We start from the raw sequence: 17,457 nt of genomic DNA on the forward strand, positions 1-17,457 counted from the left end.
TTATGTTTTATTATCTCTTAGAAGCCTTTTCTTTTCTAATGAGGGATGGAAAAGAAATGGGTCTGGAGGGGAAGGGAGGTGGGGAGAAATTGGGAGGAATAGGTTTTAATCATACAATAAGCATATTTATGAAAATAGAATCTATTTTCAATAAAGGGGAAAAATTAAAATCAATTTTGGTTTTTTGTTTTAATATACGTGTATGAGTGTTTCATCTGTACAGATATATGTGTACTGTGGGAGTGTCTGGTGCCTGAGGAGGCCAAAAGAGGGCATCAGATCCCCTGGAACTGGAGTTACAGACGGTACTAAGCCACCTCATGGGGAGTGGAAATTGAACCTGGGTCCTCTGCAAGAGCAGAAAAAGCTCTTAACCACTGAACTATCTTTCCATCCCCAGAACAATAAATTAGTAAGTACACATTTTTGTGTACCACTGCGAAAGACAAGTGCTACCATTAAATTGTATTATGTCCTAAAAAATAACTTTGTTGTTTCAAGTTATACCATTATTGAAAAGGTTTATTAAACATTTATTTTTGCTCTTTCATTGTAGTGTCTCATTTTTCTGTGAGTATAATACGAAAAAACTCTATTGAAATAAATTTAGTGTTCCTGAAACTTCTTCACTTAGTCTCATTTTAAATAGAATTAAAAAAAATCCCCCATCAGATATATCCTCCTCCAGTGGCCCAGCAGCATCGGTGATGTGCATTGTGTTGGCTGCCTGACATTTGCCCTGCCTCTTGGATAGACACGCTCTGTTTGGCAGTGACTGTGGCCTTTCTAGGTTTCAATGACATTAGATTATTTTTTTCAACATCTATCTCAGGAGAATTAAAATGAATACGTCCTAGAAACCATCTTATGCTTTTATATTTCTGTCTCACAAGCCGCGACATGGCATGATTTGAAAAAGTATGGCAAAGTTTTACCTTGGCAACAAAAATTTTGTTTTTAAGTCTGGTATTACATAGATTTAAACTTTCAACATGATATTTGAATATGCTGATCTTGATAGCCATGTTCCTGTGATAAGAGTTTTTGCAGTCTCCTGTTGACAGAACACAGTATTATCAACTGCAGTTGATATTATTAATTAAAATTAATTAAATAATTAATTTAATTAATTAAAGGGATATGAAGCAATATTTCTCTTTACTTTGTGCTTTTCCACCCCATCTTCTTGTCCCCAGCTCTGCTCTCAGGAACGACCACTCTATTCTCTGTTTTTATGTACGCTTTTTTTTTTTTAAAAAAAACCAGACTACACATGTAAGCGAGATCATGTAGAATTTTTCTTCTTCTGTCTGGTTGCCTTCCTTTATGTTTGCTCACTTCATTTATGTTATCACCAGTAAAAGCCTGTCACTGTGACATACACACATACATACACACTAACATACACATACTTACATACTAATACCAATATCCACACACAAAGACATACTAATACTCACATACACCAACATACACGCTTAACATATGCACAAACATACTAAAACATTGACATGCACAGGCACTAACACACACAAACACACTAATACACACTAACACATGCACATAAGTACACACTAATATTTACACACAAACACAGTAACATACACTAACATACATACTAACATTCACACACAAACACATACACTATCAGATGCTAACATACAAACACACACACACACACATATACACATACACACATGCACTGACAAACATAATTTCTTACCCACTCATCCTTGATGGACATTGTGGTTATTTTCATATTTTAGCTTTTGTGAATACTGTCCAGTGACCTCAGAATACTCTTTATGGGGGGATGATTTCATCTTCTTACTTACTGCCCGGGTAAGAAATTGCTGGACCACAGGGGAGTTCGTTTTAAATTTTCTTTAGGAGTGCCCTATAGGTTCCCACAGTGGCCATATAGTCGCCTGTGGTACCAACAGAACACCAGAATTCCATTTTCTCTACTTTCTCACCATGATCTGCAATTTCAGCCTTTTCATAAATGCAGAAGTGACTCCTCACTGTGGTTTTGATGGCATTTTCCTTGTAATTAGTAATGGTGAACTGTTAGCATCTCTGATGTTTTCTTTCCAGAGATTTCTATCCAAGTCCTTTCTCCAGTTTTTAATGGGGTCGATTTTTTGGTATTGAGTTATGTGCATTCCTTATGTTTTGGTTATTAATCCTGACCAGATACATGGTTTGCAAATATTTTCTCTAAATTAATTTTATTGAATGTTTCCTTTGCTGTAAAGAGGGTATTAGTTGGATGTGAGGGCGATCTGGCTGCAACATCTGTCATCCCATTGATCACCAGGGTTGATTTGGCTGATCTGGCTGGTTAGGCAGGTGTCCCCTTCCTCCCTCATCACTCCATATAAGGGATGCTGCGCTTGGTGGAAGAGGACCACCTTCCCTGAATAGAGGAGGTCTTTGGTCAAGGTTATACAAATAGCTGCGCTCCCCTGCTAGAACGTCCAAACAAGCTCTCATGAAGGTATTAGTTTTGTGTAGCTATAAGTATTTTACTAGATATCATATATAATAATCTGTGATATTTGATAGAGTGCATAGTTTTTATGTACCTCACACCATTCAGTGCAGCAATGAAAATGCTTTAAAACACAGGCATGTCTCCAAAGTCCTCCATGAAATATTATTTGAGCGAAATACATTTCTTTCAGGGACAATCTTCTTCCTCAATGTATAATATTTTATACATTGTATTTGTTTTAATGTATCCTTTCACATTGCTGATTTGTATCTTTTCCAACTTGAAATTGGAAAGAACAAAGGCTAACTTGCTGTTTTGTAACAATAACGACTAGAACTTAACTAGAACTTGAAAATTACCCCTCTTCTTACTCCAAGGTCTAAATCACTCCCCCTTCTCCCTTCCTTTCCCATTCTCTCCTTCCTCTGTCCTTTCCTTTTAAAACAAACAAACAAACAAAAAACTTATCGTTCTTTTACATTATCCCATGGAATTAGATATTTACCTATGTATCACCAAGATTTATCTTTTAAATAAATATTTGACAAAGGTAAGACCCATTCAAACTCAGGTAAAATAATTTCACTAATTTTATAATACCTGCCAATAATTTATGCATAATTCTTAAAAAAGTGAAAACACAAATTTTCTTTAGGGTTGCTGTAGATGATAGTTGGGTCCCTAGAATACTTAGAGAGAAATTTCTGTCTAGGTAAGCTGATATGAATAAAAATTGCTAATGAAGTCATATTGAAAATTTAAGATTTTTTGAAAGACATATCAGAAATTTGAGACAACTGTAAAGTAAGTTTCTATGTATAAGTTGTGTTTTTGTATTGATTGCAAATGACAGAAAAAAAACTGTTGTCACACATAGACATACACACACACACACACAAAAACACAAGCCACACTCTACACACCCCACCCCCCATACACTCACACACACCATCCCACCCACATACATACTCCCACACATACCCACCTCATACACACACACACACACACACACACACACACATACACACGCCCATAACCCTACTCCTTCTTTGTCAATACTTAACCCTAGTCTCATAATTTTCTCTTAATTTACACTTCTGTGGATTATAAAAGTTCAGATTATCACAGATATCTTAACTGGCAATTGGAATGGATCCATAGCGACATATTTGAAGAGCAGTATGTTGTATTATGAAATAAATATGTTTTTCCTTACTAGAAACAATGAATGTCAATATATTACAGTCTGACCTAAATGAGTAAACTTTTTTTTTCAGTAATAGAAATAAATCAAGTAAGAAATAAGATAAGAATGATGGCTTTGTATCTGAGTTGAGACACAGGGCTACCCCTCCATGCCCTGGCCATGCCATTCAGCTTGTCAAAACTGCTGTCAGATCCTTGTCTTTTTCTTGTATGAACAGATGACATGACCATGGTTTCACATGGTAGCTAGAACGTTGAATGTAAGGATTTATGCCTAGCCCTCATTTCAGTGGCTGCTATACGAAAGTGTCTAGTCATTGTATCTTATTCTGATCATTTTATTGTTAATATTGGAGGAAGTGAAATGGTAACCCAGGATTGCTCTCTTATTTTCTGATGAAAAATGCCTCTATTCCTTGTTGGAAGGCATTCTGGTTAGTTTAAATTGTCCACTTGGCCCAAGCTAGAAAAACCTGCAAGGGACTAAATGAGGAACTAACTGGATGGGTTTGGTTTGTGGAGGATGGTCTTCATTGTTCGTTGATAAAGAGGAAGATCCTGCCCACTGTAGACAGCACCATTCCTGAGGCTGGGGTCTGAACATTATAAGAGTAAAGAGATAGCAGAGAGCAAGCCAGCATGCATTTACCCTTTCTTTGCTCTTGACTGTGCGTGTCATACGACAGCTGCTAGAGTTCCTGCCTTGACTTCCCCCAGTGATGGACTGCAACTCAAAACTATAAGGCGAGTGAGTGAACGAATGCTTTCTTCTCCTGTGATTATTTTTTAAATGTTATTTATTTATTTATTTTGGTAGGAATGTTTTACCACATCAACAGTAACTAAATAGTAAGGGAAATTTGGGAATGCATATAGGGTGTTTGCCATGGCCAGCCCCACAAAGGCACAAACTCGAAATTTACAGAATTGTATTATCACTACAGGAGGCAGGATGTCTGTCTTACTCCTGATTGCTTGAAGGACCAAGCACGTGGGAAATTAATGTGGCTGACCAATGTCTTTCACAGCACACCTACACGTGAAGACATGGTGAGAAACAGAAGATAATCAAACGAACAGTACAGGGAATCTATACCCTAGAAAGGATGGGGGAGGGAAATAGAGGGGCTCATTGTTGTAGATTTACCAGCAGAGTGGTTGTGAGCAAACTGTCCTGATAAGAGAAAAACATCCTTTCTGGAGAAGGAATTATTCTGTTATCACTCAGCACTTGGGCTGTGAAATCTAAATACATTGCCTTGGGGAAGGAACAGCATGAACTACTTAGAGCATGGAAATCAGTGCTCAGTTTGAGTGGAAAGCAGAATTTTAAAGTCTCCTGTGTGAGAAGGGTTTCCAGAGCCTAGATTTTTAGAAAAGAGTAGAAAACATTTTTTTTTCAAAATCTCTATTTTTCACACGTCAATCCCAAGTGTAGAAGAGTGAACATAAGAAACAAAAACAAAAACCTATGGAGAAAATAAAATAATTTTTTAAGCTTTTACTTCCCAGGAAGAGAAAAACTGGTCTGGCTCTGGGACAGAAGACAGAGCTGGCCAAATGAGGATCTCCTAATTCCTGCCCCCAAAGTCTTTCTCTATGGGAGAAGTACAGCTACCTAGATAGGTTGGGAAAGCAGGCGAGTCTGGAGTCTTAGTCATTAATCTATTGCTGTGAAGAAACACCATGACCAAGGAAGCTCTTATAAAAGAAAACATTTAACTAGGGCCTTGCTTACAGTTTCAGAGGTTTAGTTAATTATTATCAAGCAGGGACCACGGTGCCGTGCTGTCAGGTGCTGGAGCAGTAGCTGAGAGCTACCTTCTGATCTGTAGGCAGAGAGAGGGAGACTCTGGGCTTGGTATAAACTTTTGAAACCTCAAAGTCTACCTCCAGTGCACTCTTCTTCCAGCAAGGCCACACCTCCTCATCCTTTTAATCCTTTCAAATAGTGCCACTCCCTAGAGACTAAGCATTCAAATATATGATGCTATGGGGGCCATTCTTATTTAAACAGCCACAGCTGACATTAGTAATCCCAGGGTGTGGCCTCTGAGAATAGCTTCACGAGTCAGATGATCATATGTTCAGTATGGCATCCAGTGTGGTTTGAAAGAATAGCTAGAGGCATGGAGTGGTGGGCCTGGGCGTAATTGCCTCCTCAGTTCCCACTCACTGGGACTGACTTGGAAAGGAATCTGTGAGTATCTAGGCTCCAGGTGAGAGAGTAAACTATGGAGGAAACAGTGATGGGAGAGAGTGGTTTTTCAACAAGTAGACTAGAGTGCAAGCTACAGGTTCTCTGAACCATAAGAAGTATGTTGAGAAATGTGTAAGAAGTTGTCAAACTCTCTTCTAAAGACAGCCTACCACTTGCCAGCAGTGACTACAAGTCCTGTGACTCCTAACCTTCCCCAGCTGGTGACATTGTCAGGTCTTTATGCTAGCCGTTCTAAAGGTCCGATAATAGTGTGCCCTTTTTTGCCTGAATTATCCATTCACCAAGCCACATGGCAAGGGTCATCCCTTTGTACTTCTTTGCCATCTACACCTTCTCTGGCAGGATCACTAATTAGATATTTTCTTATCTTGAGAAGTAGGAAATTTTTCTTCATCTAGGGCAAACCATCCTGTCCAATAGCAGTTTCATACCCACTTTCTCCCACAAGCTTGGTACACCTGGAGGTCTATGCATGTTGATTTGAATAAGAATGGCCCCGCACAGCTCATCTATTTAAATACTTGGTCCCCAGCTGGTGATGTTGTTGAGCAGATTTAGGAAGTATCCTTGCTGGAGGAAGTCCTTCCCTGAGGACAGGCTTTGGGAGTTTGTAGCCTCATCTTGTTTCCAGTGTGTACTCTGTTTCCTGTTTGTGGTTGAAGGAGTAACTCTCAGCTTCCTGTCCCTGCCACCACAAACTGCCACTTGCTCCCATTATGAACTCTTGTCCTTTCTGAAACATAACCCAAAATAAACCTTCACTAAGCTACTTTTGGTCATGGTATTTTATCAGAGCTACAGAAATCTCTAATATTCTAGGTAAGCACTTTAATAACTGAGATGTCTCCCCAGACCCAGATTTTTCATTTTTCAGTGGTCTGTTTTATCGAAAACTCACATTGCTACTCTGGCTCTTCTTTTGTAGTAAGATTGGTTTGACATGGGGGGCTGGTGGCAAATTGGCTTGACCATATGGCTACCCTGACAGGTTTAGAGCCCCAGACACAGCTTCTGGCAAGCAACACCTGGACCCAGGAAAAACCATAAGGGGAGAGGGGGAAGGGAGAGAGGGAAGGAAGGAAGGAAGGAAGGAAGGAAGGAAGGAAGGAAGGAAGGAAGGAAGGAAGGAGAGAAGGAGGGAGGGAGGAGGAAGAAAGGAAGGAGGGAGGGAGGAGGAAGAAAGGAGGAGGAGGGAGGAAGAAAGGAAGGAGGGAGGGAGGGAGGGAGGGAGGCAGGCAAGGAGGGAAGGAGGAGGGAGGGAGGAAGGAAGGAAGGAAGGAAGGAAGGAAGGAAGGAAGGAAGGAAGGAAGGAAGGAGAGAAGGAGGGAGGGAGGGAGGAAGGAAGGAAGGAAGAAAGGAAGGAGGGAGGGAGGGAGGAAGGAAGGAGGGAGGGAGGGGGAGGGAGGGAGGGAGGAAGGAAGGAAGGAAGGAAGGAAGGAAGGAAGGAAGGAAGGAAGGAAGGAAGGAAGGATGGAAGGAGATTGGTTTAGTTTCTCTTTCTTCATCTGGTTACCTTGAACTTAGATATTTTTATTCTTTAAATATCACGTCCTGCACAATTAGGCCCTGTACTTGAATCCACCCTGTGTTTGCCTGATGATTCATTTGTTTGCATCATTATGTTTAAAGTGATACATCCTGGATTAGTATTCACTGTGTTCACTGCTTTGTTTATACCTGGAAGTATTTCCTTCTGCTGATTCTGATGTTAGTTGAATTTTATGGCCACATTTTGTGTTTTCTTAAAGCATATCAATTATACTTTTTACTTTGGGTGTGGATGATAAATGTCTGTGTGTGTGTGTGTGTGTGTGTGTGTGTGTGTGTGTGTCTGTGTGTGTGTGTGTACAGTGTGTACATGCCTACATGTGCATGTGGAGACCAGAGGATACTTCACTGCTCTCCGATTTTCCCTGGAGTCAGGTCTCTTACTGAATATGGAATTCATTATTTTTCTGTCAGGCTTATGTCCAGCAAGCTTCAGCAAGCTTCTCCCCAGCCCTCCTCCCATGCCAGGGTACAGCCATTCAGAGTCGCTCCCACATTTTTACATGAATGCTGGGGATCTGAACTTGGGTCCTCTCCTTATATAGCAAGAGCTCTTACCCACCAAAAAACAAAACAAAACAAAACAAAAAACCCTGTTATTCTCCTTAATTCTCAAGCAGGAATTATAACATATTTTTTAAATTTACATTTACATTTTCCTTCAAATAACACTATCCATTTCATATGCAGTGCACATAGCTTGGAAAATTCTCAGTAGCTCCTCCAATTTCCTATACCATTTCTATCATTTTACTTAATCTGTTCCCTATACTCACTAATCACCAGATGCATCTTAATAATATTATTTCATTTTTATGTATTTATATGTAATTTTTGGTGCTAAAATTGAGCTTAGAGTCTTGCACATGCAAGGAAGGAAGTCTGTCACAGAGTTACCCCACCGACCCTATTATATTTTAAATAATTAGTTTAACTTTTAGAGCAATTAAAAGGAAATAAGATAATTATTTTATTTTCACTTTATTTTTTCTTTTTCTATGCAGAATGTCTGAACTAATTTACAACTGTCTTACATTGATTGTAAAAAATGTGTCTTGTTTTGACTTCTTCCTATATACACATAATATACTCGATCATTTTAATCCACTCATCATTCTGTTATCTATTTTCCCTCCTTTGTTCTTCTTTGATATTTTCTTTCTATTTTCATGCTATCTTTTTTCCTTCTTCTGCATTCTACCTACAAGAGAAAACATGCGGTATTTGTCTTTCTGAATATGGCTTATTTTGCTAAACATAATGATCTCCAATTTCATCCACTTTCCTGCAAATGACATAATTTTTTTCTTCCTTGTGACTATCTAATTTTTTTATTCATTCAATTATGGCACCTCAATTGATTGTATAACTCAGCTGTTGTGAACAGTGCCGATACGTAGCTATCTCTATTGTGAGCTGAGTCAGTTCCTTCAGGTACACACAAAGAGGTTGTGTGGCTGGAGTATGAGGGTAGTTCTTTGCCCAGTGTTTTGAGAAATCCAGACTGATTTCCACAGTGGCTGGACTAATTCACATTCTCACCAATAATGTATCCTTTCCCCTTCCACTCGTACCAGCGTCTGTGTGGTTTGCATTCCCGATCATAGCCATTCTAACTAAGGTGAGATGGAGTCTAAATGTAGTTTTGATGTACATTTTCCTGATGCATAAGAACAGAGTGTTTGTTAATTATTTATTGGCAATTTGTACTTCTTTTGAGAACTGTCTGTTCAACTCATTGCCCATTTATTATTGATTGGGGCTTTTGGTATTTAATTTAAAAAAAAAAAATTATGGTCTCTAGGCACTTGTCCCTGTCAGGTGTATCGTTAACATAGATTTTTCTCCCAGGGTGTGGCAAGTTGTCTCTTCACTCTGCTGCCCGTTTTGTTCTCTGAGCCTCCTTTTGCTGTGGTTCCTTCCATATTTACTACTTTCCTGTTGGTGTGGTAAAATACTGGGGCCACCGTCAGCCTCTGAAAGGGTTTGTTTGGGCTCAGAGTTCTCGAGGTGCAGGGTCTGTAATAGTAGGGCGTGATAGCAGGAGCAGGAAGCTGACTGATCACAGTTTGTCCTCACATAGGAGAGAGAGCAGGACGGAGAAACACACAGGGAGTGGAATAAGTCTATAAATGCTCAAAGGCTGCCCCCTCCCATGACACCCTTACCCCAAGAAGGCTGCATCTCCCAAAGGTCCCATAATTTCCCCAATCAATGCCTTCAGCAGGTGCCAAGTATTCAAATCCGTAAGACTGTGGGGGACATTTCTCATTTAAGCCAGTACACCTGTATGTGTATGTCTATTAAATTGCTCTTTCATGCTATACCCTCTCCCTTATTTTTTCAGTTGCTTATTATTGACTTCTTTGAGTAAAGTGATCATTTTAAAAAACATACTTTTTTTTTGGTCAAATACGTACTTCAATATCATTGGAATCTGTTACCAGAAGAATAACAGAGTTTTGGAGGAATCATCTTGCCTTGGTTCCATTTTTATGTCTTTTGTTTTATTACCAAGAATTGAACATTGATTGGGATTTTTTTTTTTTTTTAGATTTTTATGTGATTTTTGTTTTAAGGAAGCAGTTTTTTCTTGGCATAACAGCCTAGGATACTGGTCTGTTGTGCAGTACTGAGTTAAGTGGTGGGATTTTATATAGTGCTGTGTCAAAGACTGAGTGATCCATTTTCCCTGTGGGTCTTGCGAGAGTGGTACCCCTCTGTAAATTAAGGCAGGTGTGTGGTAAACAGCATTATATATGAGGTCTACATTCTGTGGTTGTGAACCTAGATTTGTTAGCACTATGGAGTCTGAATTTCTAAAATCTTACTATTTTCTTTCTTCCTGAAGAAAAACATATAAGATTTCTTATAGTAAGATACAGATTTTGTTTTCTCTATTTCTTACGTTGAGGATGAACTCCAGTTTTTGTTAGTATCATCTCGCCCAGTTTACTTACTGCTGCTTTCCCAGTAGCTAGAATAATGATTGGTACATAGATCTTTATTGGAATACTCATTGAAAAACAGGTAAAAATATACATATGTGCATATATGTGATGTATCTGGCATATAAAATATGTGTTGTGTATATGTGCATGGGGAAGAGAAGGAAAGAGAGAGAGACTAATTCAATAAAAGCATTTAATTGGATTTTGTATGTTATAGTTGATAGGAACAAAACAAGCTTGGATGAAACACCAAGGAGAGTGTGTCATTCAAATAGAGACAGGAGAGCAAGTGCAGGACCCCGGGGATCACAAACATAAGGATCTCTGAGGGAAAATTCAGAGACTAAAGTTGTGGAGCATCTATGTAAAGTTGTATTGGACTCATAGTGTAAGAGTGACCTGTGCCTCAGAGGCTCTGACACCCAAGAACGGAGATAAGACAATGAAATTCAGTGAGGGCTCTGTGGATGGAAGCCTGGATCCATCTTTTTCCTACACCTGACAGGACTGCTACCACTTCTCTGAGCTTTTAGGTTTCACTTTTGAGCATATATTAAAGAATCTCACAGGACACCGTTTCACAAAAGTTGGCTGATGACTTTACTCTGGAGGCTTTGCTGATGATTATCTTCATAAAGGAAGCATGGAAAGGCATTTTAGAGGGAGTGCATGAAAACAATAGCTTGCTATGAGAAGCTAACATGTTTCCTCCTGACCCAGAGGTGTAATGGGAGGATTTTGTTTTCTGTGTTTCTGTGAATTTATTTCACTTTTTATTTTTCTATAATAATTGCATTCAGATAATGAAAATCTTATACATGCAAATATTTTTGGAAGATCGACGGTGTATATGAGACAATCATCCCAAACTCCTAGCATAGCGTTCAGTTCTTTGTTAAGTGATAAACACACAGTTTGACTATCATATGTATTCATTATTATTCTACATAATCTGTTTTATGTTCAGAAATTTTCTGTAGAACAAGATGGTATGGAAAATACTTGTTATTGGTAACAGTTTTGATATCCAGAAGCAAGATGTGTAAAATTTAATCCTCCATAATTATCACATCCCACACTATTTTCTTCTGTAAGTGCTACTCGCTAAACATAGGATGAAGTAGTTGATACTTACAGTCAAACCTGGGCTGTGAATTTATTTTCTTTATAGGAAGGTTGCCAAACATCTCTGGGTGCATCAGAAGATGCAGATAGTTTTCTAAGCAGAGGCAGCAGAATTGGTTTGGATTCATCTGATTTTCTACCTCATCTGCTTTGTGAGCCATGACATGTGCGATTACACAGTAGAATCTCCACGCAAAGCTAGCAAGCTACTAGATGATGGTAAGCTCATTTGATGTGTAGACAATAAGAAAGATTTGTTACAGTTCTCATACATTTCTCCTTCCCCCCAGGAATTAAATTTTCACATAAGTGATTCACCTTATGTGACAATGTAATCCACCATGAATTATTGCTTCTTGTCATGATTGATTCATGAGTTGTTTAGGTGGCTGAGATAAATGTTCTCCCTAGAATCTCATTTTGTGTTATCTAGCTTTCTTTGCCTTTTACTTTCGATGTTTTTTTCTCACTAAAAGACTTTTTGATATAAAGATCATCTCTTTATATAGTTAAAAAAATAAAACCACAATAGATACCATGAGCCCTACTTTCTTTTGAAAAATAAAAGTGCAAAGCACATTATTAAATGCCAGTAGTGTGTCAACTATAAATAGAACTGATGTTTCAACATCCTGCTCAGTTAAACTTTTATATACATCAACCTGCCTCCTCCACATCCTGGAAACCTGCCATTCCCCCTTTGCTCCTGAGCTTGATCGTGTTAGATGGTTAATAGAGGTGGAATCGTGCAGTATTTATCTCCGTAGCCACTTTGTTTCACTGAACACAGTACTCAAGGTTCACCGATGTTATGGCATGTGGCAATATTTCATTATGTCGTCAGCCTGAATGAAATTCCATTATATATGTGCCACATTTTGTTTATTCATTATTCTGTCATTGAACATTAAAGTTCTCGGTCTTGACTATTGTAAAGGGTGTAATACACTTGAGAGTGTAGATAGCTCTTGGAGATCCTGATTTCAATTCTTTTCTGAAAGTTCTCCAATGTAAGATGGCTTGGTTATGTGTCAGTTTTTTTGTTTTGTTTTGTTTTGTTTTTTACTTTTTGAAAGATTTTCATAATGCCTTGCCTAGTGATTTCACCATTTTACATTACTTTCAGTAGTGCACTAAGGCCCGATCTCCTTAACACTTTACTAATACATTTGTTTGTTTTCTAAAGATTTTGTGTGTGTGTGTGTGTGTGTGTGTGTTCATATGTGTACAGGTGTGTACATGTGTCTATGGAGTTCAGAAGAGGGTGTAGAACCTCCTGGAGCTGGAGTTACAGGAGGCTCTGAGCTGCCCTGTGTAGGTGCTGGAACAGAACTCAGGTCCTCTGCCAGAGCAGAAGGCTCTCAACCTGAGTCCTCTCGTCAGCCCCCATTTCTCTGTTCTTACAGCGGCCACACTGACAAGGGTGAAGTAGTACTTTCCTGGAGCTTTACTTGGTATTTCCCTGATATTAGCTCTATTGAGAATCTTTAATGTGCCTGTTGGACATTGGTACGTTTGGACAAAGGTCAACTTGAGTCCTTGGGTAACTTTCAGTGTATATTATTGGAAGGCTCTTTCCTGAATTATAGGGATGCTGATTAGATGCCTTGTTCCCTTAGCACATATGTGGTTTGAAGATGTATTTTCCTGTTTCAGAGGGTGCCTTCTCACTGTCACTCCTTCCTTCCTCCCTCCCTTCCTTCCTTCTTTCCTTCCTTCTTTTCTTTCTTCCTTTCTTTCTTTTTTCAATTTTTAAAAATTTTATTTATTTATTTATTTATTTATTTATTTATTTATTTATTTATTTAACATCCCAGCTACAGTTTCCCCTCTCTCCTCTCCTCACAGTTCCTCTCACTCCACCACCTTTCTCCCCCTCCCAACCACCCCCAATCCACTCCTCTTCTGTTTCTGCTCAGAAATGGGCAGGCCTCCCATGAATATCAATAAAACATGGCATATCAAGTTGCAATAAGACTAAGCACCTCCCCTTGTATCAAGGCTGGGCAAGGTGACCCAGCATAAAGAGTAGGGTCCCAAAAGCCAGCAAAAGAGTCAGAGACAGCCTCTGCTCCCACTGTTAGGAGTCCCACAAGAAGACCAAGTTACATAACCATAACATATATGTAGAGGACCTAACTCAGTCCCACGAAGGCTCCCTGGTTGTCAGTTCAATCTCTGTGAGCCCCTACGAGCCCAGGTTAGATGATTCTGTGGCTTTTCTTGTGGTGCCCTTGATCCCTCTGTCTCCTACAATCCTTCCTGTCCCTCTACAGGATTTCCCACACTCTGCCTAATGATGTTGTACTTTTCTTGTCTTGCACAGATGCTTTCTAGTTTGAGATGTCACTGGCCTCATTTTCTTTGGTCAGCTGTGCCTTTTTGGGCCACAGCAAAGAAACAGTCACCAAGATGAATGTCATGAAAATTCTCCCATTTTTCTTCTAAGACTGTTACGGATTTTGGTTTCTCACCTTTGAGCCTTTGATCCATTTGAGTTGATTTTTATGTGTGCTGTGGGACAAGGGTGTTATCTTACTATTTTTTAATGTGGATATCAGTGTTTGCAACACTATTTGTGGAGTCAATTCTTTCCTCATGTTGACTGTGTATGTGTTGGTTTATATCAGGGTTTCCTTTTTCTTTTTTTTAAAAAAATTATTTTTATCAGTTCTTTAAGAATTTCATACAGTATATTTTGATTTTATTCTCCTACTTCCCCCTCCAATTCTTCCCAGATCTACCCCACCTTCATAATCCTTCCTCATGTCCATTTTTGAAATTTTAGAAACAAACAAATTCAATGCAAGAAGGATATCAGTAGTAAAAACATTATATAGTGGTAAAGGAATCTATTCTCCAAAGGGTCAAAACAAGTCTAAGCATGTATGCAACTAGCATTAGGATTTCCAAATATATAAGACACAGTGATGACTGAACTGAACTGAGAAACAGGCAGATATGTTCTTATAGTGGGAAACATGAAGACATCTCATCCAGTAATTGGCATATCAAACAGGAAATCAGGAATGCAGAAGACTGGGATGGTGCTGTCCATCAACTTGAATTAATCTACAGCTCTTGAATTAATTGAACAATTGAATTGACAATCAAGTTGAATTAACTACAGTTGAAAACCCATTATCGTATAAGGAAACTATATAAGGATCTGTGTCAGACTGTTGAAATAGCTTTATTTCTAATTTGTCAAAATTTGAAGACAATCAGAATGTCCTTCCGTGGTAAATTAAGAAATGAGTGCATCTATGGAGTGGAATACAATGCAGTGATATTAAAACCACAGAGAGACCCAGCTGAACCTATGATGATGAATATTGTTAGGTGAAAGAATCCATTCTAAAAAGCTTTAAGTGCTATAGCCTTCCATTTATCTGATGGTCTGTAGAAGGCGACAGTAGGATGAGAACACCTTAGTGGCTACCTGTAGCCTTGATGTGGGGAGAGCTGGGGGCGAAGCACCCGGGCTTCTTTAGGGTGATGAGCTCATTCTGCAAGGTGTTATGCTATTGCATATGTGACAATGTTTGTCTTAAGGCACTTGTACCACAAAAGTCATTTAAAGTGGTTCATGATGCCTCAAAATTACAAGATTCATGCAGAATGTGAAAAGGCAGTCATTTTTTAAATCCATGAACATGATTCACAAATGCATGTAGGGAAATGGGTACTCATCTACATAATTTTTAAATCAATCAAGTTTGTAAATCTAAAGGATAAATTAACTAAACAGGAGCACTATATTCTAGTTAATAATGTTCTTTCCCATCTGTCTAAGAATTAACTCTGAAATAACTGTGTCTATAATGGAAATAAGAAATGGATGCCTAGTAGTGTTGACTAGATTTTACTGCTGGAGTGGGAGAACATGTGGAAATGGACTAAAATTGGACTAATCAGTAGGAATTCAAATTTAATTCAATACAGATACCAATGATCACATAAAAAAATACTCATCTAGATAGGTAGATAGATGGTAGATGGTAGATAGATGATAGATTATAGGTTAGATAGATGATAGATGGATGATAGATGATTGATAGCTGTATCATCTATCTATCCATCCATCTCTATCTATCTATCTATCTATCTAATCTTATCTATCTATCTATCTATCTATCTATCTATCTATCTAAGCTGAAGAGACCTACAAACAATGCCCCAGTAGAAATTTCTATACCTTAAAATTATTTTCCTTTCATTTTTGAGATTATAACATAATTGCATCACTTCTCCCTTCCCTTTCCTCCTTCCAAACCCTCCCATACACCCTCATTGCTTTCTTTCAGATTCATGGCCTCTTTTTTCATTAATTGTTGTGACATGCATACATGTATGTACATATTTAGGCAGTCATTGTGCTGGCTAGTTTTATGCCAACTTGACACAAGCTATAGTCATCTGTGAGGAGGAAACCTCAATTGAGAAAATTCTTTTGGAAGTCTAGCCTGTAGGCAAATCTGTAGTGTATTTTCTTAGTTAGTAATAGATGAGGGAGGGCCCAGCCCATTGCAGGTGATGCCACCTCTGGGCTGGTGGTCCTGGGTGCTATAAGAAGGCTGAGCAAGCCATAAGGTCCAAAGTAGTAAGCAGCATCCATTTATGGCCTATGCATCAGCTCTTGTCTCCAGTATCCACCTGGTTCGAGTTCCTACCTTGGCTTCCCTCAGTGGAATATGATTCAGGTTGTGTGAGCCAAATAAACCCTTTCCTCCACATGTTGCTTTTGGTCATGGCGTTTTATCACAGCAGTATTAACCCTAACTAAGGCAATCATGTTGGTGAGACTTAATGGATGTAGCTTCTGACTTTACTAGGAAATACAATCTTTAGCAAATTCCCTGATCCTCTGGCTCGTAGAATCTTTCTGCTCCCTCTTCCAAATAATCCCCAGGCCTTAGTTGCAGGGGTTGGGTTGTTGATGTATTAGTTGGGATTGCACTTTACAACTTCGCATTTTGGTTGGTTATGGCTTTCTGTAATGGTCTCCCTCTGTTGCAAAGAGAAGTTTCCTTAAGGAGGGGGTGAGGACTCCACTTGTCTTTAGAATGTAGCTGTGGATTATGCTGGCTTGGTAAAGTGGCAGTTGTAGTCATGATCCTCCAAGATCCATGACTTCACTAGCCCTGAGTAGTTAGCTAGGTTTCCAGTACCAGGCATTGTTTCCCTTTTGTTGAGTGAGTCTCAGGTCCAATTAGAGAGTTATTGGCTATACCAATGTATCCATGCTACTACTATACCCTTCCATTACTATACCAGTCTGGTCCCTCTGGCTCATATTGCATTGTTTCTGGGTTGGACTATTGGTTGCATCCCTCCTTTGGAGTTTTGTGTGGCACCTTCCCAGTGCCATGAAAGCTAGCACTGAGAGGAGGCTTTTAGGTCAGTTCTACCTCATGGGCCTCTGAATCTTGTGTCTAAATACATGATATCCTCAGCAATAGGAATTCACCTTCCACCTGTTGGGGGCAAATAGGGCAATACCAATGCTCTGTAATATTGTGGGAGTATTTGGACAACCCAGATCAACAACTGAAAAGTAGGCTTCTCGAATTTGGTATTGCACTTTTGTTAAGTGGTCTTTGGCTCTTGGATCTGGGCATTGTCAGAAAATTTCATTTAAACTATATATCCATATTTATACACAGAATTATGTGCATCATAAGTTTTTATTTAGATTAAAGGTTAATAGTATAATTCCTTATGACTTTTTCAGACACTCTTGCTGTTATTTTACCCTCCCCCGCCTTCTGTTGTATTTACCTTCCTCCTCCTTTGAGAATGCATGCAAGGTATTGTGGTCATACTCACCCTCGTTTCTCCTCCAACTCCTCTCAGTTTCACCCCACCTTTATAATAGCCCCTTCTTGCCCATTTCTTATTTCTTTCTT

The sequence above is a fragment of the Peromyscus leucopus genome, chromosome 19 (assembly GCF_004664715.2).
Source record: "Peromyscus leucopus breed LL Stock chromosome 19, UCI_PerLeu_2.1, whole genome shotgun sequence".
NCBI lineage: Eukaryota > Metazoa > Chordata > Mammalia > Rodentia > Cricetidae > Peromyscus > Peromyscus leucopus.